A 27,269-nucleotide genomic window follows, 5' to 3' on the forward strand; every position below is an offset into this window, starting at 1 on the left:
GTCATCTCAAGAAAAGCTCACCCATCAGAAGAGGAAAGTTATCAACATATTTACCAATCTTTCAGCTAAATTAATGATCAAAGTACTTGGTTTTCAGCTGTTCACATTGTTTCTGTGGAGGTTACGTTGAATTCCCAGCAAGGTTATGGCAGAAGATTGATGAACTTCAGGGTCTGAGTACCAAAACAGTATTATCTTTATCAATACTGACATTCCTTGCACTAATGAGCACAAAAATCATCCCCGAACAAATTGAGATAGCACCATTTAATGTAAGCCAACAATTATTTGATGACTTTCTCAGTATCTAAAGCATTGAAGCACACACTTCATGTTAATCAGGTCATGGCACAATTTTATATCCAGTGAAAAATTGCCAATAACTTTCCTCTCCTGATGGGTAAGGTTGATAGCCTTTCTTGAGACGACAAGGCGATGACATTTTTCAAGGGCTAAGACATTTCACTACCAGACTTATCCACACCATAGTTTCATTTGGTGGAATATCACCTTCCAGTTAGCCAGGTCTGTTTTTTTATAATTCATTCATGGGATGTGGGCGTCACTGGCTATGCCAGCATTTATTGCCCATCCCTTAATTGCCCTTGAGAAGGTGGTGGTGAGCTGCCTTCTTGAACCGCTGCAGTCCATGTGGGGTAGGTACACCCACAGTGCTGTTAGGAAGGGAGTTCCAGGACTTTGACCCAGCGACAGTGAAGGAACGGCGATATAGTTCCAAGTCAGGATGGTGTGTGACTTGGAGGGGAACTTGCAGGTGGTGGTGTTCCCATTTATTTGCTGCCCTTGTCCTTCTAGTTGGTGGAGGTCGCGGGTTTGGAAGGTGCTGTCTAAGGAGCCTTGGTGCATTGCTGCAGTGCATCTTGTAGATGGTACACACTGCTGCTACTGTGCGTCGGTGGTTGGAGGGAGTGAATGTTTGTAGATGGGGTGCCAATCAAGTGGGCTGCTTTGTCCTGGATGGTGTCGAGCTTCTTGAGTGTTGTTGGAGCTGCACCCATCCAGGCAAGTGGAGAGTATTCCATCACACTCCTGACTTGTGCCTTGTAGATGGTGGACAGGCTTTGGGGAGTCGGAGGTGAGTTACTCGCCTCAGGATTCCTAGCCTCTGACCTGCTCTTGTAGCCACGGTATTTATATGGCTACTCCAGTTCAGTTTCTGGTCAATGGTAGCCCCTAGGATGCTGATAGTGGGGGTTTCAGCGATGGTAATGCCTTTGAATGTCAAGGGGAGATGGTTAGATTCTCTCTTGTTAGAGATGGTCATTGCCTGGCACTTGTGTGGCGCGAATGTTACTTGCCACTTATCAGCCCAAGTCTGGATATTGTCCAGATCTTGCTGCATTTTGACATGGACTGCTTCAGTATCTGAGGAGTCATGAATGGTGCTGAACATTGTGCAATCATCAGCGAACATCCCCACTTCTGACCTTATGATTGAAAGAAGGTCATTGATGAAGCAGCTGAAGATGGTTGGGCCTAGGACACTACCCTGAGGAACTCCTGCAGTGATGTCCTGGAGCTCAGATGATTGACCTCCAACAACCACAACCATCTTCCTTTGCGCCAGGTATGACTCCAGCCAGCGGAGGGTTTTCCCCCTGATTCCCATTGACCTCAGTTTTGCTAGGGCTCCTTGATGCCATACTCGGTCAAATGCTGCCTTGATGTCAAGGGCAGTCTTTCTCACCTCTCCTCTTGAGTTCAGCTCTTTTGTCCATGTTTGAACCAAGGCTGTGATGAGGTCAGGAGCTGAGTGGCCCTGGCGGAACCCAAACTGAGCGTCACTGAGCAGGTTATTGCTAAGCAAGTGCCACATGATGGCACTGTTGATGACACCTTCCATCACTTTACTGATGATTGAGAGTAGGCTGATGGGACGGTAATTGGCCAGTTTAGACTTGTCCTGCTTTTTGTGTACAGGACATATCTGGGCAATTTCCCACATTGCAGGGTAGATGCCAGTGTTGTAGCTGTACTGGAACAGCTTGGCTGGGGGCGCGGCAAGTTCTGGAGCACAGGTCTTCAGTACTATTGCCGGAATATTGTCATAGCTTTTGCAGTATCCAGTGCCTTCAGTTGTTTCTTGATATCACGCGGAGTGAATCGAATTGGCTGAAGTCTGACATCTGTGATGCTGGGGACTTCAGGAGGAGACCGAGATGGATCATCAACTCGGCACTTCTGGCTGAAGATTGTTGCAAATGCTTCAGCCTTATCTTTCGCACTGATGTGCTGGGCTCCCCCATCATTGAGGATGGGGATATTAGTGGAGCCACCTCCTCCAGTTAGTTGTTTAATTGTCCACCACCATTCACGACTGGATGTGGCAGGACTGCAGAGATTAGAACTGATCCATTGGTTATGGGATCGCTTAGCTTTGTCTATCGCATGCTGCTTACGAAGTTTGGCATGCAAGTAGTCCTGGGTTGTAGCTTTACCAGGTTGGCACCTCATTTTGAGGTATGCCTGGTGCTGCTCCTGGAATGCCCTCCTGCACTCTTCATTGAACCAGGGTTGGTCTCTTGGCTTGATGGTAATGGTAGAGTGGGGGATATGCCGGGCCATGAGGTTACAGATTGTGGATGAGTATAATTCTGCTGCTGCTGATGGTCCACAGTGCCTCATGGATGCCCAGTTTTGCATTGCTAGATCTGTTCGAAATCTATCCCATTTAGCACGGTGATAGTACCACACAACACAATGGATGGTATCCTCAATGTGAAGGCGGGACTTCGTCTCCACAAGTACTGTGTGGTGGTCACTCCTACCAATACTGTCATGGACAGAAGCATCTGCGGCAGGCAGATTGGTGAGGATGAGGTCAAGTATGTTTTTCCCTCGTGTTGGTTCCCCCACCACCTGCCGCAGACCCAGTCTAGCAGTTATGTCCTTTAGGACTCGGCCAGCCCGGTCAGTAGTGGTGCTACCGAGCCACTCTTGGTGATGGACATTGAAGTCCCCCACCCAGAGCACGATTTGTGCCCTTGCCACCCTCAGTGCTTCCTCCAAGTGGTGTTCAACATGGAGGAGTATTGACTCATCAGCTGAGGGAGGGCGGTAGGTGGTAATCAGTAGGAGGTTACCTTGCCCATGTTTGACCTGATGCCATGAGATTTCATGGGGTCCGGAGTCGATGTTGAGGACTCCCAGGGCAACTCCCTCCCTACTGTATACCACTGTGCCACCACCTCTGGTGGGTCTGTCCTGCCGGTGGGACAGGACATACCCGGGGATGGTGATGGCAGTGTCTGGGACATTGTCTGTAAGGTATGATTCCGTGAGTATGACTATGTCAGGCTGTTGCTTGACTAGTCTGTGGGACAGCTCTCCCAACTTTGGCACAAGCCCCCAGATGTTAGTAAGGAGGACTTTGCAGGGTCGACAGGGCTGTGTTTGCCATTGTCGTTTCCGGTGCCTAGGTCGATGCCGGGTGGTCCGTCCGGTTTCATTCCTTTTTATAGGCTTTGTAGCGGTTAGATACAACTGAGTGGCTTGATAGGCCATTTCAGAGGGCATGTAAGAGTCAACCACATTGCTGTGGCTCTGGAGTCACATGTAGGCCACACCAGGTAAGGACAGCAGATTTCCTTCCCTAAAGGACATTAGTGAACCAGATGGGTTTTTACAACAATCAACAATGGTTTCATGGCCATCATTAGACTAGCTTTTTAATTCCAGATTTATTAATTAAATTCAAATTCCGCCTTCTACTGTGGTGGGTTTCGAACCCATGTCCCCAGAGAAATACCCTGGGTCTCTGGGTTACTAGTCCAGTGATAATACCACTACGCCACCGCCTACCCTACCTGTTAATAATGCCAAAAGCTTAGTGTCATAATCTTTTGCATGGTCGAAGATTTCAGCTAAGTGAAATCCATGAAATACAACCTTGTGTGTCAAGAGTTGATACCCAAATCAAAAAGATATCACTCTTTTTGTAATGAAATTAATACTTGCCAATGGAGAAAATAATTGTTCTTCCTTTGGTTAACCCAAAGGCAGCAATGGGAATGACCCTTACAGATCAATGGAAAGCTGTGCCTCCAGTCAGAAAGCACTTCATCTCTGTCTACACACTGACTGAATCTCTTAATTATACTTGTTAAAAGTATTTGTTCTAGTTCGACCAAAGGCACACATCTGAGACTCTTTGATGAAGCACCATGGCCTGTTTCCCATCAGGGTGCCAGCATTGAACTGATCAGAATGTTGTAATCCTGAAACTGTTTATTGTATTTTACTTGAACTTGCTGCTTTCTCCATTTCATCGCACTGTCAATCAATAATGCTCAACCACTGCTTGATCGTGAAACTCTGCTTTGAGAAATGATAAATATATTCCATTGCAGCTAAAGCAAAAGCAAAATATTGCAGATGCTGGAAATCTGAAATAAAAACAGAAAGTGCAGGAAATGCACAGCAGCTCAGCCAGCATCAACGGAGAAACTGTTAACACTCCAGGTCAAATGTCCTTTTCATCAGCGCTTCCAGCTAGACTGTGTGTATTTTCTTTATGTGTACACAGTGGACCTGTATGCAATTCAAGACAGGCCAAGCTTCCTTTGATAGCACCTCCCAAACCCGTGAACTTTACCACCTAGAAGGACAAGGGGAATAGATGCATGGGAACACCACCACCTACAAGTTCCCCTTCAAGCCAAACAACATTCTGACTTGGAAGTATATCGCTGTTCTTTCACTGTCGCTGGGTCAAAATACTGGAGCTCCCTTCCTAATAGCACTGTGGGTGTACCTACACCACATGGAGTGCAGCAATTCAAGAAGACGGCACACCACCGCCTTCTCAAGGGCAATTAGGGATGGGCAATAAATGCTGATCTGGCCAGCGACACCCACGTCCCATGAAAGAATAAAATAAGGTGCAAGTTTATAAAATGCCGAGTCAGTCCAAGGGGTTCCCTGAGAAATTTTAAAACCAGTTTGGCACCACACTGGAGTTATAGTTCATCATTGTCAAATCCAAGCAGTGTGAGACCTCCCCCCTGAAGAAGGCCTCACACAATTACTCTTCAGAGTTATACCATCACTTGTGCAATATGTTGAAGTGGAAGGTCCTTTGCAGTTATGCAAAAGTGGTAAAATAACTGCTCGCCAACGTTTTGCAACCACCTGAAGATTTGGCAATGACTTTCTGGCATATATTACATCTTTAATGTAAATTAATTCTAATTTGATTAGTACTACATTGAGACCCATCTGAATCTCAAGTTGTAAAAACCCATCTGGTTCACAAATGTCCTTTCAGGAAGGAAATTTGCTGTCTTTACCTGGTCTGGCCTACATGTGACTCCAGACTCACAGCAATGTGGTTGACTCTTAAGTGCCCTCTGAAATGGCTCAGCAAGCCGTTCAGTTCAAGGGCAATTAGGGATGGGCAATAAATGCCTACATCCCACGAATTAATTTTTAAAAAAGACAGCTCTCCACCACCAAATAAGTGCACAATGTTATGCAATGAAATGTTATGTAAAGAAAGAACTTAAAATTATGACATATGATCAGGAAATTGCAAAGCACATTGCAGCCAATTGATTATTTTTGAAGTGCAGTCACTCTTACATAAGCAAAAGATCTGAATGTTGGTCAGGACACCAGGAGAACTCCCTACTAGAACTTTTACGTTCTAGGCAACACTCTCTTCTCCTGCCACACACTCCCCTGCCTCTTTACAGATTATATGCTCAATTCATACTGGGGCTTGAATGCATAACTTTCTGATTCAGAAGTGAGGGTACCACTATCTGAGCCAAACTCAGACTTTTAGTTCAATTATAAGCAACTTCGACTTTCTATTACAACTTGGTTCATGCTCTATACTGGTGCATTCCCTATAAATGTATGATGACAGTAAAGCTTTTCCATTTGCTTCTCCAGTGCCTCTGTGGCTGTAAAAATCTGAAGATTTCCAGACATGAAGAGCATGTCAACACCCAACATCTTGTCTTACCCATGAATAGTATCATAAGGCTGGAAATGTTCCCCACTGTAATTTAGGCAGAGGAAGAAATAAAATTGAAACAACATTGAATTTAGCATAGGGAAGCATTACTTGAGTACTTCAAGAAAAAGTCAACATCTGATCAATTTTCCACTTTAAGTGCATGTTATTCCCGTCTAAGATCGCTGTACGCAGAATTGAGTGTGCTGGTGATAGCTCTTGCACTGTGCTCGCACTACAGACACTGCATTAGTATTACAATAGACGGGAACTACTTACTTCCAGTGTAGACAGGGACTCAAATTGACCTGAGTCCCAACAGGGGCCATCAAAAGAAGAGCAAGATGCAGAGCTTCTTCCTATTGTGTCCACAACCAGCCCAACAAAGTCCAGAAATGCACTGCTAAAACAGAAAGGATTGAGAAGAGTTTGGAAGTTGAAGGATTCTCCACCTCAGCACTGTTTTCCAGATGCTCAGGATCATTTTTGAAGGACCTTAAGAGTTAATTCAAAGCATAATATTGTGAAAAGACCCAATGTTAGTCTTTTCTGATAGCTAGGACTTGCCTGAGGGAAAATATGCTCTGGTTCTAAATCCTTCGGTGCTCCATAAACATTTTGCTCTGTTGCCCACAGGGGAAAAGAGAAAATGTCACCACAGTCTGGCTAATAATTTAAATTTGAAATGTTACTCATTGACGCTTAGCTTCCTAAATCAAAATCGATAACAAATGAGTAAGAAAGTACACATTGAACTCCCCAGTGACATTCACTGATGGAGTGAGTGCACACAGCACAATTCTCTTACAAGTCTCCAATAATTTTACAGGCTGTTTAATAAAATGTGTGCTTCATATAATAAGGGGAAAATATCAATTATTAATCATCTAATACTCTTCTATGCTACCTCAATAAAATCTGATCAAGGCTCACATTTCTCAGTCAATAAAGTAAGGGTTACGAATGCATATGAGTACAATATTATGTTGTCAAACTACTTATACATCGATGGATCAAGGATCATGAGGCAATAGATTCAGCAGTATTATTTTAGTTTATTCATCCTTGCCATTTAACCTTGGAAAGCACAATGATCTGAGGAGAAAAACAGTGCAGCCACTGATGCAAACATGTTTTAAATTCTGTCAAGCGGTGTTGTGCTCAGTAGCTCTAAACACTTTATTGCCATATCTATCTGCAATTATATATCTATTACTATTTTGGCAAATAATATATCAGTAGACGAAACAATGCTGTATGATGATAACATCGGCATTCCTGTAAAACTCCTCGCCCTGTATTTTGACAAAGGCAATATATACACTCTCCACCCCACCCAAAACCATCTCATCTCCTGGGAGAGGTGAGAAACCGGATAAAAGCCCAGGCCGTTTTGAGGAAAAAAATCTGGGAATTGCTGCTCAATCCATCTAGGAGATCAAAACAAATCTAGATCACTTTGGCCCGAATTCCCTGTAGTACTACCTTTTGTAAGAGGTAACATAAGCCCCCCTCCCTCCAGAAACACTATTAAAATGCCAAAGCGAGGAGTTTCATACTGACTAGTCAGTACTTTCACACTAATGCATTGGTTTAGGAGAAATTGTGTCTATTTTGTCACAAATTTAAAATCAATTGTCCAGATATTGGAATATTACAATAACAATATGGAAATGTATCATGGATTGGAAAGAAATAATTGATCCTCTGACCAGATACGGAATAGTTTTAAATTAAAAACAGCAGGTCTGGCAGCATCTGTGGAGAGAAAAACAGAGTTAACGGCCTGGATTTTCCGATCTTGGTGACATCCCGATATTGGGACAATTTCAGGGTCCTGACCCTGCTGGAGGTCAGCGTGTGCCGATTGTCGCTATTTTGCGATACCCATCCAATGAAGGACGGTGGGTGCGAGTAGGAGGCAGGATCTGGAATGGTGGGCTCCACTTAAAGGGCACCCAGTCAGTCTGCAAAGTGGCTGTTGGCAGAGAGACGCCATGCTGACAGGACAGCATACCAGAGAAGAGACATGGCAGTCAGCCATGGCAGGGTGGCCCCAAGGTTCTCCACCTCCCTGGAGACTATGATAGAGGCGGTGTGAGCCAGAAGTAATATTTTGTTTCCTGAGAGTGGCAGGAGGAGGGTTGCCGGACCAACAAAGGAAACATGGCTGGGTTTGGGGGGTGGGGGGGGGGGGCGGGGTCACCAGAGAGGTCAGCAGCTGCAGCGTGGTGATCAGAACTTGGGTCAAGTCCTGGAAGTGCTGGAAGTGCTTCAACAACCTTATGTGTTCTGGTAAAGTGAATATGAAGGCAAACTGTCAGCTGTGAGTATCTTTCCAGGATGCCACACCTCTGAGCAAGAAGGCCTCAAGGCAGGCAGTGATTAGGTACACTGAGCAGATCATTGCCCATTGCCAACCCTCACTTGAGGGAAGTCCTTAAAGTGATGTCAGCTTGGGTAGATGGTAATGGGCAAATGCAGTGATAGGGGCATCACCTCAAATGGTGGATCAGGATGGGCAAATGGGAAGGTTGAGTGTAACTGACATCTCTATCCTCACATTGCAGGAAAAATGAGCACACAATGCATGAGAGAGGAGCTGATTGGGGTGGGGGGGGGAGGGGGGGGGGTGGGGGTTTGAGAGTGGCCAGCCTGGCAATCCAAATGGTTACGGAGGAGGAGGCACTTAACATTGCAAGAGGGCAGCAGTGCAGGCATTTAGAGATGGCAAGATTGGTGTGCAGCATAGAAAGGATGAAAGTTTGATGAATTCTCCAGGGAAATGCTTTGCAGCAGCTTCCAACTCTGTGACATATTTTCCAGCGGATGCCACTTGATCTGTTGAAAGATGTCTGCCAAAGCACCAGCAGAGATGAAGACGCTCGAGTAACTAATGTTTTCTCTCCCTCTGATGCTGGAGGAACAGCTGCATTCAGCTGTGGAGGCCATGCCAACCTCAGAGGACAACTTGTTCTCTGAGGTACCACCATCACAGGAGTCAATGGCACCGTCCACCAGTGCTGAAAAACACACCTCGGTGGGGCCTCTGCAAATTTAGACAGTTGACACAATTTGAGCAGCATGGCACATGTGATGGAGGCAGAGAGCGCTCTGGACAGTCCTCATCGGAGGCATCAACAGAATGCACAATGCATTTTATAATCTTGACCAGTCTGTTGCATTGATGGCACAAGGTTGCATGCATGCCCAATCAGGTGTTCTCACTCGCCAGTTAAGAGTTGGTGTGCAGATGGGCCATGAAAGGGCTGAGGAAGGAAGGGATGATGTGGCTGGGGTCCCCCACCAAATAGACCCCATTGTCTGGAGCTGGTTCCTCCACCCCTCTGAGACACACGATAAAGCTCAGGCCCCCATGTCAGAGGCTGTGCCTGCGCAAATGCAGCTGGCACAGACAGTTGTGGTGCCATCACGCACACACAGCGACCCCAAGGAAGGGCGCCACGGGCAGCCGGGAGACCCTCTGAGCAGCTGACCTCCGCATCTGTTCCAGCCACAGTGGGAGCACCACACAGGATCTCTTGCAGGAAGGCAGAGAAAGAAGTGGCGTTAGCATCACACAGGGGTTCACCTGGCTGGACGTTATGAAGGTTTTGTGAAATAAATGCACTTTATTCTGAAAAAAAAGGCTGTGGTGGAAAAGTGCCATTTGTCTTGTCGTTTATGCAGAAGACTGCAACATCGTCAGTAGGTCCTGCCTGTGTGTGAGGTATGAAAAGGATATGTGGCCATCTGGTCTCGCAGAAGACTTGCTGCATCATGAGTGATGATCCCCAGCAGAAGTGGATCTGTCCTTGTACTCTGCAGAGAGGCCTCTATGTATTGAATGAATGTCTGATTTAGACGCTTCTTTTGAGGCTGTGCCGTACTCAGGAGAAGCATTCCCTGGATTCCTTGCCATCATGGTCAGTGTATCTCCGCATGAGTCCGATATCTGAGTTGCCTTGAAGCTCCTCCAACTGATTCTGCTCGAGATCCTCCTCCGAAGGTAACGTATTGTGGTCTTCCCCATGGACCTCCTCCAGTTCCACTTGTCTCTGGCTGGCCATGTTGTGCAGAGTGCAGTAGATCACAACAATGTGTGAAACCCTGTTAGGGGCATACTGCAGGGCACCACTACCGGAAGCCCCCTCCCCGATCTGTCAAGGTAGTGGAACCACATCTTCTGGAGGCTGATAGCTTGCTTAAGGTGGCCTTTGTGCTGAGATGGCAGCTTCTGTATCTCAGTTGTGGGCTTTTGCATTGGGGTCAGCAGCCATCTCTTCACCAGGTACCTCTTGTCTGCAGGAGCCATCCACAGAGTCCGTGTGGTGGAAGGAACAGCTGTGGCACCTGCGATTGCCTCACAATGAATGAATCATGACCACTGCCAGGAAACCTCACGCAAACCTGAAGGAAGTGCTTACGATGGTCACCGACAAGCTGAATGTTTATGGAGTAGAAGCCCTTCCTGTTGATGAATACTCCGGACTGAGACAACGGGGCTTTGAAGGCAACATGTGTGCAGTCGATCACATCCTGCACCTGAGGAAATTCTGCCATCGAGGCAAAACCAATGGCCCTCTGTGCCTGATTGGCTGCATCTGTGACAAGGTCAGATGCCCTTATAAAGTGTCCATCTGTCACCTGAGATATGCAGCTGTGGGCTTCCGATTGTGAGATCCCGCATAGACCAGCTGCCAACCCTTGAAATAAACTCAAGGCTAGAAAGTTCAAGGGCACTGTCAGCTTGACAGCAACTGGTGGAGGGTGTCTCCCTGAGCCTTGAGATATTAGGTGATCCTCCAGAGGTGTGCCAAACTCAGTTACCATCTGTCTAGATAGGCAAATCCATCAGCAGTACTGCTGCTCCAACATGTTCAGGAAGCTGATCCTCTGGCAGTACACTCAATTTCTTGGGTAATACCTTCTGGCCCCTCTTGCTCCTTGACCAGCACCTCTGCCTCCATGTGCACCATGTGACTGCCTTTGTTGCTGGGGCTGCTGCTCCAGCCCACCTCTGAGTAGGTGATCCCCATTATCAATGGCACTAGGACCTCAGCCGCCAAACTTCCCTTGCACCTTTGGGATGAATAATCTCTCCAAGACCCTCCCTCTCTGTTACCAACCCCAATCATTCAGCTCTGCTTCACCAATGACAAGTTCGTGGATGTGCAAGAGCTTCTGCTCACTGTTTAATACTTTTATGTAAAATTTTATATGTCTGTCACTTCGATTAAGGACTTCCTGCTGTGCAGCTGCCTCAACTGCGTTTACTTTATTCTTTCATGAGATGTGGGCGTTGCTGTCAAGGCCAGTATTTGTTGCCAATCCTTAATAGCCCTTGACAACTGAGTGGCTTTCTAGGCCATTTCACAGGGCAGTTAAGACTCCACCACATTGCTGTGGGTCTGGAGTCACATGTCGGCCAGACCAGGTATGGACAGCAGATTTCCTTCCTTAAAGGACATTAGTGAACCAGATGGGTTTTTAGAACAATCAATGATAGTTTCATGGCACCATTACTGCGACTAGCTTTCCATTCCAGATTTTAATTAATTAATTAATTGAATTTAAATTCCACCAGCTGCCATGGTGGGATTTGAAGCCAGGTCCCCAGGGCATTAGCCTGGGCCTCTGGATTACTAATTCAGTTACACTCCCACTACGTCACCGTCTTCCTGGTGCTTGGACAATGTGCTGACACATCGTGGGGCTCGTGCACCTCTGGTAAAATTTCACTGCTCTACTTCATTGGCTGTCAGCTGCCTCCTTGACTGTGGCAGGCTGTACTCCCAGAAAAGCAGCCTCTGGAGGAGGTGGCTTCACATCGGGCAACTGGCACATCAGCTACAGCGTGAACCTGCCGGCTCACCTGCCCTCTAACCCCACCCCTCCGCTGCTGCCTTGTCAAAATCCAGCCCAACATTTTAAGTCAATGACCTTTCATCAGAATAGTTTTCTTCTTCATTCAACTTCTTGAAATCATTGCATGCTCTTTTGGAGTATAGCCTTATTAAATGTCATAATTTTGAACTATTTTTGCAGGAGATAATTAAATTTTCTTCAAAAAGTGATTATGAAAGATAGCAGTGATGTACCATGCAGTATTTAAATGATTATTACACCACTGGTGACAGAAACCTGGTTTCAAATCCCAGCCCCACTAACCTCCTTCCCGGATAATTTGCAATCGACAACTTGTCCGATTGAGTGACTCATAATGGAATCAGACCCTCAAGGGCAGGACAAAATTAAGGAGACTTACCTGTAAGTAGTGTAATAATATATAAATAGTATTTTTAACTAATTCTCGGCATGATAAGTAAACAATATTGAAAGGCATTGTTGTGTAGTTTGCTCATAATTTCATAGTAAGCACATTTATATGGAACTCTTCTCTAATTCCAAGTAATTTTATATAACCCTGTTGCCCTTTGCATAGACATCGCCTGTCAGTTGATGTAGGGCCATGTTACACTTCCAGCTAAAGGAAGATATTCTGAGAAAAAGAAGACAATGACTGATTTTAATTTATTATTGTGTTTCAATTTTAATAATTAAAGTGGATAATCCTGTCTTGTGTATGTCGCGTTGAACAAAATAGGTGCATTCTTCAACCCTGATTTTGAGGGGCCTGGATAGAGTAGAGGTGAAGGGTCTATTCACCTTAGCTGAGAGGTCAGTGATGAGGGGGCATAGATTTAAAGTGATTGGTAGAAAAATTAGAAGGGAGATGAGGAAAAACTTTTTAACCTAGAGGGTGATGATAGACTGGAACTCACTGCCTGAAGTGAGTTATTATTTGTAAGCCTTTAGGTAAGGCACTTCCCATCAGTCCAAGTCAAGTGCAATGATACACACAGAAAAATGCATTTTTTTAAATTAAAAAGAAAAGTAGTAACCTTAGTAACAATCAGAAATTTTTTAAAAAGGACTTCAGTTTTCAATAGTGGGCTTTTAGAGGGCAATTTACAATTCCTGGCTGCCCCATTCTTTTTTTAGCATAAACAGGGTGGCGACAGTTGAAAATTGGAAAAATCAGCTTGTTCACCCAAGGCCTGCAGAATGCAATTTTCAGGTAAGCTGGAATAGGCGCGAGCCTACTTGTCTCCGCAATCGAGCTTCTATGTTTCAGTAAGGACTACTAGGCATGGAGTGACTAAACCAGTGGTCCTTAAATGGACCCGTGCAAATCTCTCCAAAATAGGTAGGTTTCCGGTGAGGATTCAGGAGAAGCATCAGTGCTTCTCTAGACCCTTCAAAAATTGACCCTGTGATGTCCATCCCTCTGCAGCCTGTCTCTCTCTCTCTAACAAGAGACAACTGCTTCCTTTCCTTGAGCCAATTTCTTACCCAGTCCCAGTTTTTTCTTGCATTCTTATTGCTTTTAGCTCATGGAGCAGACGTCTTTGAAGAACATTATCAAAAGTCAGCTGGAATTCCAGTTATGTATGCAGTTCAGCTGAGAGGTTTTTTTTTTCAGGCTGATCATAGAATCATAGAAAGTTTAAAGCACAGAAAGAGGTCACTTGGCCCATCGTGTCTGTGCTGGCCAAAAAACGATCCACCTATTCTAATCCCACCTTCCAGCATTTGGTCCGTAGCCCTGCAGCTTACATCACTTGAGGTGCATATCCAGACTCTTTTCGAATGAGTTGAGGGTCTTTGCATCAACTACCCTTTCAGGCAGTGAGTTCCAGACCATCATCACCCTCTGGGTGAAAAAGTTTTTCCTCATCTCCCTTCTAATTTTTCTACCAATCACTTTAAATCTATGCCCCCTCATCACTGACCTCTCAGTTAAGGTGAATAGACCCTTCACCTCTACTCTATCCAGGCCCCTCAAAATTTTGTACATTTCAATCAGATCTCCCCTCAGCCTTCTCTGTTCCAAAGAGAACAACCTCAGCCTATCCAATCTTTCCTCATAGCTGCATTTTTCCAGTCCTGGAAACATCCTTGTAAATCTCCTCTGTATCCTCTCTAGTGCAATTACATCCTTTCTGTAATGAAGTGATCAGAACTGCACACAGTATTCAAGTTGTGGCCTAACCAATGAATTATACACTTCCAGCATAACCTCACTGCTCTTGTATTCTATATCTCACCTAATAAAGGAAAGGATTCCATATGCCTTCTTAACCACCTTATCAAACCTGTCCTGCTACCTTCAGGGATCTGTGGCATTCACTCCAAGGTCCCTCACTTCCTCTACACTTCAGTATTTTCTCATTAATCGTATATTCCTTTACCTTGTTTGACCTCCCCAAATGCATCACCTCACACTTCACCCAAGTTGAATTCTATTTGCCACTTTTCAGCTCATCTGACCAGACTGTCAATATCTTCCTGCAGCCTATAGCTATCCTCCTCGCTATCTACCACACAGCCAACCTGTGTGTCGTCCACAAATTTCTTGACCATGCCCCTTACATTTACGTCCAACCGTTAATAGACACCACAAAAATCAGGGGACCCAGTACTGAGCCCTGTGGAACGCCATTGGAAACAGCCCTCCAGTCGCTAAAACAGCTGCCAACCCTTTGTTTCCTGCTACTGAGCAAATTGTGTATCCACCTTGCTGCATTTCCCCAGATCACATGGGAATTTCTTTTTTTAACCAGTCTGCCACGTGGGACCTTGTCAAAAGCCTTGCTAAAATCCATGGTGACCACATCAACTGCACTACCCTCATCTATCTTCCTTGCTACTTGTTACGACCAGGCGAGAAAGAGGTCTAGGGATCCTTTTCGGCCTTCACCTGGTCTTGCTGTAACAGGGTTTTATTTTTAAACACACTGTGTTTTTAGCTCCCCCTTGGTGAATCCTTGTTCACCATTTTCCAATTATAAGGTAAAGAAATGAGCACACACAGGCTTTCTTATGTCTAAAGAAGAAAGGTGAAATTTTATTAAACTTAACCTAAAACTCTAATTTGGTTAATGCCTACGGATACACAACGCACCCACACTAGCAAGCATATACATTACGCACATGCAAATAAAGACAGAAAAGAGCAGAAGAAAAATAAAGTGGAAAGGTTTGAGGAAATATCTGAAGAGCTTGTTACGGTTCTTCGAGCTCACTGTAGAGTCCTTTTGTAGGTTGATCTTGCTTTTCATTGGGTCCCAGTATTCTTCTTAAACCTTGTTCACTGTAGGAGACTTTTCTCTCTTGGGGTTCATGCATCTTCAGTGGGTTTCAGTTCTGAGAGAAAGGGATGGGAGCAGACAGGAGGAGAGGAGGTCTTTTTCAGTCCAGGAGCAAAGAGCTTTCTGCCAGTTCAAAGACTGTCTCTACAATTTAAAACTCCCCAAGTTGGCCAGCAGGGTAGTCACGGGACTGGTCTAACCACTTCTGGCTTTGTGTATTGGGTAGGTCAGGAAATGATCCTTTGTCTACAAATACTTTCTGTGAATATGCAAAAATGTTCTTCCAGCCAGGGGCTTGGCAACCTCTTGTATCAGGCCTTCTCTTCTTTCCAGCAACAATTTGAAATTTAATGTCCATGTGGCGAAATTAATCTGCCTTGGCAGGTGGGGGCCTGCATGACATACTTCTTCAAAAAAATTGATCAAATTGGTCAAGCAAGATCTTCTATGAACGAATCCATGCTGACTCTCCTTGATTAACCTATGCCTTTCAAAGTGACAGTTTATCCTGTCTCTCAGAATAGATTCTAATAATTTGCCCACTACTGAGGTTAGACTGCATGGCCTGTAATTATTCGGTCTATCCTTCACTCCTGTTTTAAACAGGGATACAACGTTAGGAATTCTCCAATCCTCCAGCACCACACCTGTATCCAGTGAGGACTGGAAAATGATGGTCAGACCTTCTGATATTTCCTTTCTTGCTTCTTTTAACAGCCTAGGGTACATTTCATCTGGCCCTGGTGATTTACCAACTTTCAAGGATGCTAATCCCATTAATACTTCCTCTCTCCCTATGTTTATCACATCTAATACTTCACACTCTTCCTCCTTAACTACAATATCTGCATCATCCCCCTCTTTTGTGAAAACAGACACAAAGTATTCATAAAGAACCATACCAATATCTTCCGCTCCTACACATAGGTTGCCTTTTTGGTCTTTTATGGGCCCTACTCTCTCCTTAGTTATCCTCTTACTCTTAATGTATTGATAAAACATCTTTGGGTTCACCTTGATTTTGCTTGCCAATATTCTTTCATGCCCTCTCTTTGCTTTCCTAATTTCCTTTTTGATTTCACCCCTCCAATTTCTATACTCCTCTTGGCTTTCTGTAGTATTGAGTTCTCGGTGTCGCACATAAGCTTTCCTTTTCTGCCTTATCTTACTCTGTAGGCTCCTTGACATCCATGGAGCTCTAGATTTGGCTGCCTCACCCTTTTTCTTTGTGAAAACATGTTTACCCTGAACCCCTTGAATCTCCCCATTGAATGCCTCCCACTGTTCTGACATTGATTTACCTTCAAGTATCTGTTTCCAGTCAACTTTGGCTAAATCACTCCTCAGTTTAGTAAAATTGGCCTTGCCCCACTTGAGGACTCTAACTCCTGTTCTATCTCAGTCCATTTCCATAATTATGTTAAAACTGACTGAATTATGATCATGCTCTGGGGGCATGGGTTCAAATCCCACCATCGCAGCTGGTGGAATTTAAATTCAATTAATTCATACAAATCTGGAATTGAAAGCTATTCTCAGTAATGGTGCCATGAAATGATCATCGATTGTTGTAAAAACCCATCTGGTTCACTAATATCCTTTAGGGAAGGAAATCTGTTGTCATTACCTGGTCTGGCCTACATGTGATTCCAGACCCACAGCAATGAGGTTGACTCATGACTGCCCTCTGAAATGGCCTAGAAAGCCACTCAGTTGTCAAGGGCAATTAAGGATGGGCAACAAATGCTGGCTTTGCCAGCGACGCCCATATTTCATGAAAGAATTTTTAAAAATCAAGATGGGAGGGCATGTTTAACCCCACAAATCCAGCAGAAACTAAGTCGTGGAAAGCCAAAATTGCCCAAGTCACTTATCTACCTCAAACCTGCTGAGAGATGATAGGTTTATATTTTAACCTGCTGTAGCTGAGCAAGCAGCAAAGCCATCCGTCCAAAGCTGATGGGGACCTTTTTAACATGTTCATGTTAGCTTCCAAAGATGTCATCAGGAATCAATTACAATTTTACATTGAGTTTTAGTCAGGGCTGTAAACATTTGGTGAGTTTTCCGCCAGGTCGATTCAGCATGGGACTGGTTTGGGACCAGAAGAGGCCTGGAAAGTAAAGTTTAACATTTTTAAAAAATAGTTTGTGGGGGGGAATCAGGAGTAGGAAATCTGAGGCCTACCCTCCCCCATGATTGTGCAGCCTCCTGCGGAGCAGCCTGCATGGATGTCCTGCCAACTTACTGTCTGGAATTCATGGGAAGTCAATTAACAATATTTCAAAAAGACCCAGAAATTAAAGTACTCTGGGTCTTTTAAAAAAAATTTAAATCAGAGCCAAGGAGAGTGTGGGCATGCAGGATCACCCCCTTCTAAAGCCAAGTCAATTGCTACCAACAAGTAACTAATCCTCATATTTGCTCCAGTTAGTTAGTTCCATTATTTTACTTGAGATCGATGTTTGCTCCTCTGTCCACTCATTCAGATTGTTTATGATGTTACCTGTAATCTTCCCAGTGAGCCCTTTCATCCTTCATTCTGCAAGTTTTGTCATTTCCTTTCTTATTTTACCTTGAATGCTCAAGTTAATCCATTGAGGGTCATGCCTTTAACATCCATGCTTGCTAATACTTAGAATACATCTGTCCTGCATATTCTTCTGTGCATTTGAAAATATTCCATTTGGCCTGAATGATTGTGTAGCTAAACAGTCCCCCACCCAAGTAACCTGCTTTAGTTTGTCTTTCATTCCCTGCAAGTTACCTTTCCTAATATTGTGTACCCTGGGTGTTGCTCCATGACATTATTGGATCCCAGATCATACTGAACTTCTGAACTTTCATGTGTGGCTACTGTCACTCGAAGGTTTCATGACTTTACTTCTCCGTGTGCTGTCCTGCGGCATTGCAGAGAAGCTGCCGAATGTGTTGAGCTTCATCTGAAGTTAGTACTTAGAATAACCAGCTGAAGAGGAATGTCATTCTCACTGTTGAAAATGTTATTTTGTTAATTGTGGATCTAAACATAACTGCTAAATAGCTAATTATGGTCAATCTCTCACATACTACTGTCATATTTCTAAAGGTTTCAATAAATAAATACAAATGTTTTGAATTCCAAATATAACTTCATTCATCTTTTATTGTGTGTTTTCTGTAATTTATTCAAAGAGTAATGTGATGGAGAAAAATTCTGTTGCTGCATTTGTTCTCAGCTTGACTTTATATAATCGAACAGGAAGCCCTCATGTTAAAATGCTGCCTAATATATTACATAAAGGATGGTGAACATTTAGGAATATGAGAACTTCACTGAGTTAGGAATGTTCATCCTGAAATTACAATGTGTGATGATAGTCAATGACTTCTATCTGGAATTGCTCTCTCAGTTATTTCAATGGAGATGTTAACCATTTAGAGTCATAGAGAAATACAGCACTGAAACAGGCCCTTCGGCCCACCGAGTCTGTGCCGACCAACAACCACCCATTTATACTAATCCTACATTAATCCCATATTCCCTACCACATCCCCACCATTCTCCTACCACCTACCTACACTAGGGGCAATTTACAATGGCCAATTTACCAATCAACCTGCAAGTCTTTGGCTGTGGGAGGAAACCGGAGCACCCGGCGGAAACCCACGCGGTCACAGGGAGATCTTGCAAACTCCACACAGGCAGTTCCCAGAATCGAACCCGGGTCGCTGGAGCTATGAGGCTGCAGTGATATAATAGGTCAACTTCTCTCTTTAAAACAGCATTTGATGTTTGTCCACCACATTTAATATGTAATTTCCAAGTCATAGACTGTACAGGAACAGAAAAGACCATTCCTCTCTGTGAGGCTAATTCCAATATTCAAAAAGTGCCTTCCTATACTCTATCTGTTATACCTTTCGCTTCTTTCTTGAATTTGCCTACAGTACACTCTTCCCTGTCTCCCTGCTCGGTCTGTTTCACATATTAAGCACACTATGTGTAGTCAAATCTGTAATGAGTTCATTTTTATGTTGTCTGATGCAACATAAATGAGATGTGTGGAGTTCAATTGATTGACGATCTCAAACAGATTTATTTACGGCTGAACTATTATATACAGTACAGAGCTAACTATTTACAGGACCTGCCTCTAGGTGTTACAGTTACAGAGTGACTCTGGCTCTGAGTCACATGACTACATCCTGGCACTTAGCTCATTAGCATATTAAGATCTTAAAGGGACCTCACTCTTAAAGGCAATCACACAATATCCCCTTTCTTTCCAAAGATAAGTCTTGTATGCTAAAAGTAAAAACATATGAAATTAGATAACGTGAAAATTATTTACACATGGATAGAGATGGTTTAATTTACAAATATAGAGGCTCAAAAGTTCATATGTTGTCTTGGTGGTTTGACAACTCTTGCTCGGGGAATCTGCGTCTCATCTGTTGCTGTTCTTTCTGAAGTTTCTCCCTTTCTGCATTCAGTTTCTGTTGCTCTGCCTTCAGCCTGCTAACCTACTCTGTTGCTTTTCTCAAGATGACCACTTTTGAGGTCTCGTCATTCTTAGAAAGTTCCAGCACCTCATCTCGAAAAGCCAATAGATAATGTTACAACTCATTTCATTCCTCCTCTGCCTATTCAGGACATTGCGTGTCCTTTGTCTCTCCTCATCCTCTGTGTCTGAAGGCTTGGGATCAAGGGCGAGGATTTGTTGGGGGAAGAGTTCTTGGCCTCATGGAGATACCTGTCCATTTTAGCTCGTTGCGGTGCTGGCAGTTCTCTGGAAAGCAGAAGTGAAGGCGCAGCTTAGTTGTGCTGTTGCTGGATTTCTAGACTGCACCATTTGATGCTGGTCAGAGTCTGCGAGTGGGTTCTGGTCCATGGCGATTTCCCCTTGGCAATGCTCTCATGGATAGTAATGATGTTGAGGTCCTTACATGCTGGTGGTCCTGACACTGCTGGTCCACTCGTGTCTACAAGGTAGAATGCTTATGGTTTCCATGCTGACTTGTCATATCTGCATTGCATTGTCAGTGTTCCGCTGCAAGGGATGGGTGACCCGTTATATGCAGATAACTTGGCAGTTGTCGGTTGTATCATTGATTTCCAGTAACTCAGGTACATATCTTTCAGGATTCGGACTGGTAGCATCTTTGCACGAGCGCTGGTGCCAATCTTAACCCAGAATGTATGTTTGCCAGCTTTCTTTAGGCATGTGATGTTAATAGTGATGAAAGCTTCCAGTTGTTTGACTTCAGCAATTTGATGTGTTAGGTTCACAATGTGGAATGTCTGTTTATCTCCTGGCTGAGAATTACTCCTCATTGAGCCTTGTCTCAGGTCTGTTTCGCCATGGACTTGATGTATCAGCTTGCATTTGCACCAGTCTCTGGAGCTCTGCTTGCTGTTGTTGCCCTATTTTTGCATCTGTCATCTGTATGTATGCATCCTACTGTAACTTCTGGCTGTGTCTTCGGAGCCAGATTTCTTGCATAGGTGGGCCCAGTGTCCTTTTGCACTGCATGCCTTGAACAGGTCTTGAAATGCAGTACAGTGTTGTGGTGAGTGGAACCAACTACACTTAACCACACAGCTTGCTTGCTCTTTTCGACTTGGTTATGGTGCTGATACTGTTGGCTGAACCTCGTGCTTGCAGGTGCTGTTGTCCAGCTATAATGGCTTTGTATTTCCTGCCATCCTCCAGCAGTGCATCAATGTTGTGACCTTTCTCCCCAAGAGGTTTTTCTGAAACACTTCAAGGGTGTTGATACAATCACCAGCTCCATTATTCGGTCTGATAGCACAGCTTCTGAAAAATCACATTCGTTGCCCTTACTACGGCATCTACTGATGAACTAGTCTATTGATTGCTGTGGCTGTTGCCTGTAGGATATCAATTCCAGGTAGTGAATTCTAAAAGTCACTTGTAATCTGAGCTGATCTTCGAACACTTTCCATATCTTTGCAGGATCTTTCTGGTACTCTTTGGATAAGCCTGAGATTAGTTTTACAGCCTGTTTTGCTAATTCTGTTTTCCCTGTTTTTTTTTTACGAGCCTTTAAAAAAATTAACTTTGCAAGCACCTGTCAGCTTTTTTTTGAACAGGGGTTCCTGGATCATCGGGACAACGACTTATCCAATCGCAGTGATTGATTTGCAGCCTGTCTTTTAGTGTTGTGTCTTGTACAGCTTGAGGTAAGAGTTTCCTTCTTTCCCTGTTTGGGACAGTTTTTTTTAACTTTCCTTCTTTTAGCTGTCGGAAGGTAGTTTTTCAAGCTGGTCTTCAATCTTAGATTCTGTCTTCTCACCACAGCTATCACCATTTAATGTGTTCTTTTTATGTTGTCTGATGCAACATAAATGAGATGCATGGAGTCCAGTTGGTTGAAGATCTCAAAACAGGTTTATTAAACAGCTAACAACTTCATACAGTACAGAGCTAACTATTATAGAACCCCAGCCTGCAGGTGGTACAGCTGCAGACTGACTCTGGTTCTGAGTCACATGACTGTGTCCTGGCACTTAGTCATAGAGAGATATAGCACTGAAACAGGCCCTTCAGCCCACCAACTCTGTGCCAACCATCAACCACCCATTTATATTAATCCTGCATTAATCCCATATTCCCTACCACATCCCCACAATTCTCCTACCACCTACCTACACTAGGGGAAATTTACCTATCAACCTGCAAGTTTTTGGTTGTGGGAGGAAACTGGAGCACCTGGTGGAAACCCACATAGTCACAGGAAGAACTTGCAAACTCCACGCAGGCAGTACCCAGAACTGAACCTGGGTCGCTGGAACTGTGAGGCTGTGGTGCTAACCACTGTGCCACTGTGCCGTTAGCTTATTAACATACTAAGATCTTAGCAAGACATCACTCTTAAAGGCAATCATACAACAAAATTTGAACTATCTGCTTACCTTCCATGTGGACAGAAGTTGGAATCAGTCACCGATCGAGGTTGCGATCTTGGGGGCCTGCATGGTAGAACAAGGTAGCTGTATGTAGTTGTTAACTGTTTAATAAACCTGTTTTGAGATCTTCAACATGGTAGCTGTTCCCTTATAAGTGCTGTTCCAGTACAGCTACAACACTGGCATCTACCCAACAATGTGTAAAATTGCCTAGCTATGACCTATCCACAAAAAACATGAAAAATCCAATCTGGCCAATTACCATCCCATCAGTCTACTCTCAATCATCAGAAAAATGATGGAAGGTGTCAATGGCAGTACTATCAAGCAGCACTTACTCAGCAGCAACCTGCTCACTGATGCTCAGTTTGGGTTCTGCCACTGAACTCCAGACCACGTTGCAGCCTTGATCCAAATATGGTCAAAAGAGCTGAACTCAAGAGGGGAGGTGAGAGTGACTGCCCTTGACAGCAAGGCAACATTTGACTGAGTGTGCCACCAAGGAACCCGAGCAAAATTGAAGTCAATGGGAATAGGGGGAAAAATCTCCACTATCTCCACAAAGGAAGATAGTTGTGGTTGTTGGAGGCCAATCATCTCAGCCCCAGGACATCGCTGCAGGAGTTTCTCAAGGTAGTGTCCTGGGCTCATTCATCTTCAGCTGCTTCATCAATGACCTTCCCTCCAACATACGTTCTTGAAATGGGAACGTTCGCTGACAATTGCACAGTGTTCAGTACCATTCGCAACTTCTCAGATACTGAAGCAGTCCTTGCCCGCTTTCAACAAGACCTGGACAACATTCAACAAGACCTGGGCTGATAAGCAGCAAGTAATATTCGTGCTACGCAAGTGCCACGCAATGACCATCTTCAACAGAGAGAATCTAACCATCTCCCCATGACATTCAACGGCATTACCATTGCTGAATCCCCCACCATCAAAATCCAGGGGTTATCATTGACCAGAAACTGAACTGGACCAACCATATAAATACTGTGGCTACAAGAGCAGGTCAGAGATTGGGAATTCTGTGGCGAGTAACTCACCTCCTGACTCCCCATAGCCTGTCCATCATCTACAAGGCACAAATCAGAAGTGTGATGGAATGCTCTCCACTTGCTTGGATGAGTGCAACTGCAACAACACTCAAGAAACTCAACACCATCCAGGACTAAGCAGCCCGTTTGATCGGCATCCCATGTTTATCATTTGCAAGATGCACTGCAGCAACCCGCCAAGGCTTCTTCAACAGCACCTTCCAAATTTGTAACCTCTACCATCTGGAAAAATAAAGGCAGCTGATGTATGGGAACATCACCACCTGCAAGTTCCCCTCCAAGTCACACACTAAAGTGACTTAAAAATATATTGACGTTCCTTCACTGTCACTGGGTCAAAATCCTGGAACTCACACCCTAACAATAGTCTGGGTGTACCTATGCCGTATGGACTGCAAAATTTCAAGAAGGCAGTTCACCACCACCTTCTTAAAAGCCATTAAATGGACCAGGCTTTTATTCTCTGGTGTTTAGAAGAATGAGAAGTGATCTCATGCAACATAAAAAATTCTTACAGGGCTCGACAGGGTAGATGCAGGAAGAATGTTTTCCCTGGCTGGGGAGTCTAGAACCAGGGGACACAGTTTCAGAATAAGGGGCAGGCCATTTAGGACTGAGATGAGGAGGAATTCCTTCACTCAGAGGGTGGTGAATCTTTGGAATTCTCTGCCCCAGAGGGCTGTGGAGGCTCAGTCATTGAGTATGTTCAAGACTGAGTTTGATAGATTTCTACACATTAAAAACATCAAGGGATACGGGGATAGTGCAGGAAAATGGTGTTGAAGTAGGTGATCAGCTATGATCTTATTGAATGGCAGAGTGGGCTCAAAGGGCTGAATGGCCTACTCCTGCTCCTATTCCTTATGTTTATTAAGGATGGACAATAAATGTTGGCCCTGCCAGCAACGCACACATCCCAAGATGAATAAAAAATAAATCTGGAGTTGGGAGGAGTAGGCATGCTCCTTCTGGCTCCACACTTTGGTATGTATATTTTAAACACTTGGTTGCAGACTGCAGCATTTCCTTTAAGAACAACCTGTTGGACCACATGTAGTTCTGGTTTTCCTGAATACAGATGGGCTTGCAATAGCAAAGGAGACTTCAAACAGGTGTTGGGCCCCTAATTTGAATTTGCAAATGACCTAATTCCTGATTCATGCTTGGGTCTTGCATGTCAATATTCTTGCTTGCACCAACATGGCAGGCAGCATGCTTTCGGTTCATAATGAGAGTGTGCTTCTTGTCTGCCATTTTGGAGACTTAGTAGGACAGTTAGCACCTGAAAAATGGGCATTGTGGGGTTAAGGAAAGCCTCAAAGGATATGACTTGATCTTTAACTCCAGCTGCTGAAGCATTGATTCTAAGAATCATTCGTTTGAGCTGTATGTGCTTACAACAGGAAGTTTTCTTTTCCTGGAAAATTGTCTGCGAGAGAAACAGCTTAACCAGTTATATTTTCATGGTTGAGGAAGGGTCCGTATGGTCATAACCTGGGCTGGGTATCAGCTGCAGGCTAACAATTGATCCTGTTGTTAAACAGTTCTTTAACTCACCAAGATCCTACAGCCTTGTTCCCCTTTAAATAAAAAAAAGTCGGATAACAATTATAGTTGAAGGAACACATTAAAGCTGCATGCCAATTGTCAGAAATGTTGATAATTTATCAGCAATTTCTGCAAACAGACTCATTGCACAACCAGACTTGGTAAGTGGAGTACAATGATGAATGACAGGTGATTGTTAATTTAGTGCATACGTGCATTGGGAAAAGGTGCAGCTCAGTCTTAACAAATCACAAGAAAATATTTTCAGCTCCTCTAGCTCTTCAGTGCCTTCAAACATTTTTTATATTCAGCTCCCTACTTAGATTTATACATATGCTTATTTATATATATATATATATATATATATATATACAACATCCATTTGTTGAAGTGCTTACCTAGTGACTTTTCACAATTATCAAAACTCTAAATTGCTTCATTTGTAAATAAACTATTTTTAGCTGCTTTATTAATGACATTCCTTCCATCGTAACATTTGAAGAGATGCTGTTCATTGATGATTGTGCAGTGTTCAGCTCCATTTGCAATCCCTCAGAAAATGAAGCAGTCCATGATGACATGCAGCAAGACCTGGACAACATCCAGGCTTGGGCTGTTAAGTGGCAAGTAACATTCGTTCCACTCAAGTGCCAGGCAACAAGACAGAGCTAACCACCTCCCGTTGATACTAAATGTCAATTACCATTGCAGAGTCCCCAACCATCGACCTCCTGAGGGTCACCATTGACTGGAATTCAACTGTACACCCACTTAAATGCTGTTGTTACTAGAGCAGGTCAGATGCTGGGTATTTGCAACAAGTAACTTACCAGCTGACTCTCCAAAACCTCTCTACTACATTCAATGTGCACATCTGGAGTGCGATGGAATACTTTTCACATGTGCCTAGATTGGTGCTGCTACAATAGCAGTCAAACAGCTTGACACCATCTATTTCAAAGCAATCCACTTGATTGGCACCCCATCCAATAGCTTAAACATCCACCATCTCTACTATTCATGTACTAAGGCTTCACTCTGTACTATTTACAGCATACGCTGCAGCAAATTGCCAAGGCTTCTTCAACAGCACCTCTCAAGCTTGCAACTTCCACCACCTAGTAAAAGAGAGTTGGTACATGGGAGTACCATCACCTCCAGGTTTATCTCCAAGTTGCATATATATCCTTCACCATCTCTGGACCAAACATCTGGAACTCCTTGTGTTGTGGCAGTACCTTCACTGTATGGACAGCACAAAGTCAGAAATTAGGTCCACCATCACATTCTCAAGATCAACCAGGATTGGACAAGCATTGCCGGCCATTCCAGCAAGGCCACATTCTGAGAATGAATATTTATTGGCTGACTTTGTAGTATACCTGCTGTCAACCATTTAGCATGTGAAATATTCCACAAACATCAATGAAATGAAGAACTGGACTATCAATTATTTTGGTACTGGTTGAAGGAAGAATACTGCCATTGATAAATCTACTGAAACTCACTCTCAAGACACACATATCAGCAGCGGTCACTTAGGAAAGGGAAACAACTTAACAGTACCCCAGCAAAACACAGATGCTTTTAAGAGAGGAGATGGGAAAATCAAGTTTCTAATAAGATATATTTGCTCCTTATTCAGGGACTCCTGTTTGAAGTGAACACATGTGGGGTTCAGATCAGGCCAAACTTAGCCATGGCTGTGGAGATCCCATTGGCCATTCATTCTTTGGTACACATTGTTCAAACTCAAGCATGAATAAGTCATTTGAAACAGGTGTATAAGTGTAACCATCCCTTGTGCAACCTTATATCAGTTTGAGTAACTGCCTGAGAAGATTATGGATGAGGGGGAAAATCCAAGGGAAAGTTTGCAGGGCAAAAAGAAACATTATCTAATTTTATTTCCCTTTTCACAAACCCCAAGAAATGTTCTATTTTGTTGGTTAATTCAATATATCAAATCGAGTCAAAGATGGATTCTATTTGTTAATATTCTAACCTCTGGCCATACAACAAAACACATGAATAATGGTTGGTTTAAACTTATATGCTTTGCTATGGCAGTATAATAACATGTCAGAAATCTGTGATGTATTTAGAGTTTCTAGCAGAGTAGTTGCATTCAAATAATCTGTCAATGTAGTAAAATAAAAATTGTGTTCTCCGTAAAATGGGAAAACTAGCTTAAAAAATGAATGGTTTGGGGATAATTATTTCCACGCTAAAATTCAGCTTGAAGGGCTGGCTATTGATGACTGTGGTGGCTGTGTTTGCTAAGTTATATTTCTAGTTAGAGTATCCATTTCCTTGGCACACTTTGAAATTAAAAACAGAACAGGAACATGTTCAAACTTCGACAACACTTTCCAAACCCGTGACCTCTACCCCCTAGAAGGACAAAGGCAGCAGACGCATGGGAAAACCACCTCCAAGTCACACGCCATCCTGATTTGGAACTATATCGCCGTCCCTTCACTGTCACTGGATCAAAATCCTGGAACTCCCTCCCTAACAGCACTGTGGATCTACCGACACCACATGGACTGCAGTGGTTCAAGAAGGTGATTCAGCACCGCTTTCTCAAGGGCAACTAGGGATAGGCAACA

Source organism: Heterodontus francisci, chromosome 22 (genome assembly GCF_036365525.1).
Source record: "Heterodontus francisci isolate sHetFra1 chromosome 22, sHetFra1.hap1, whole genome shotgun sequence".
NCBI lineage: Eukaryota > Metazoa > Chordata > Chondrichthyes > Heterodontiformes > Heterodontidae > Heterodontus > Heterodontus francisci.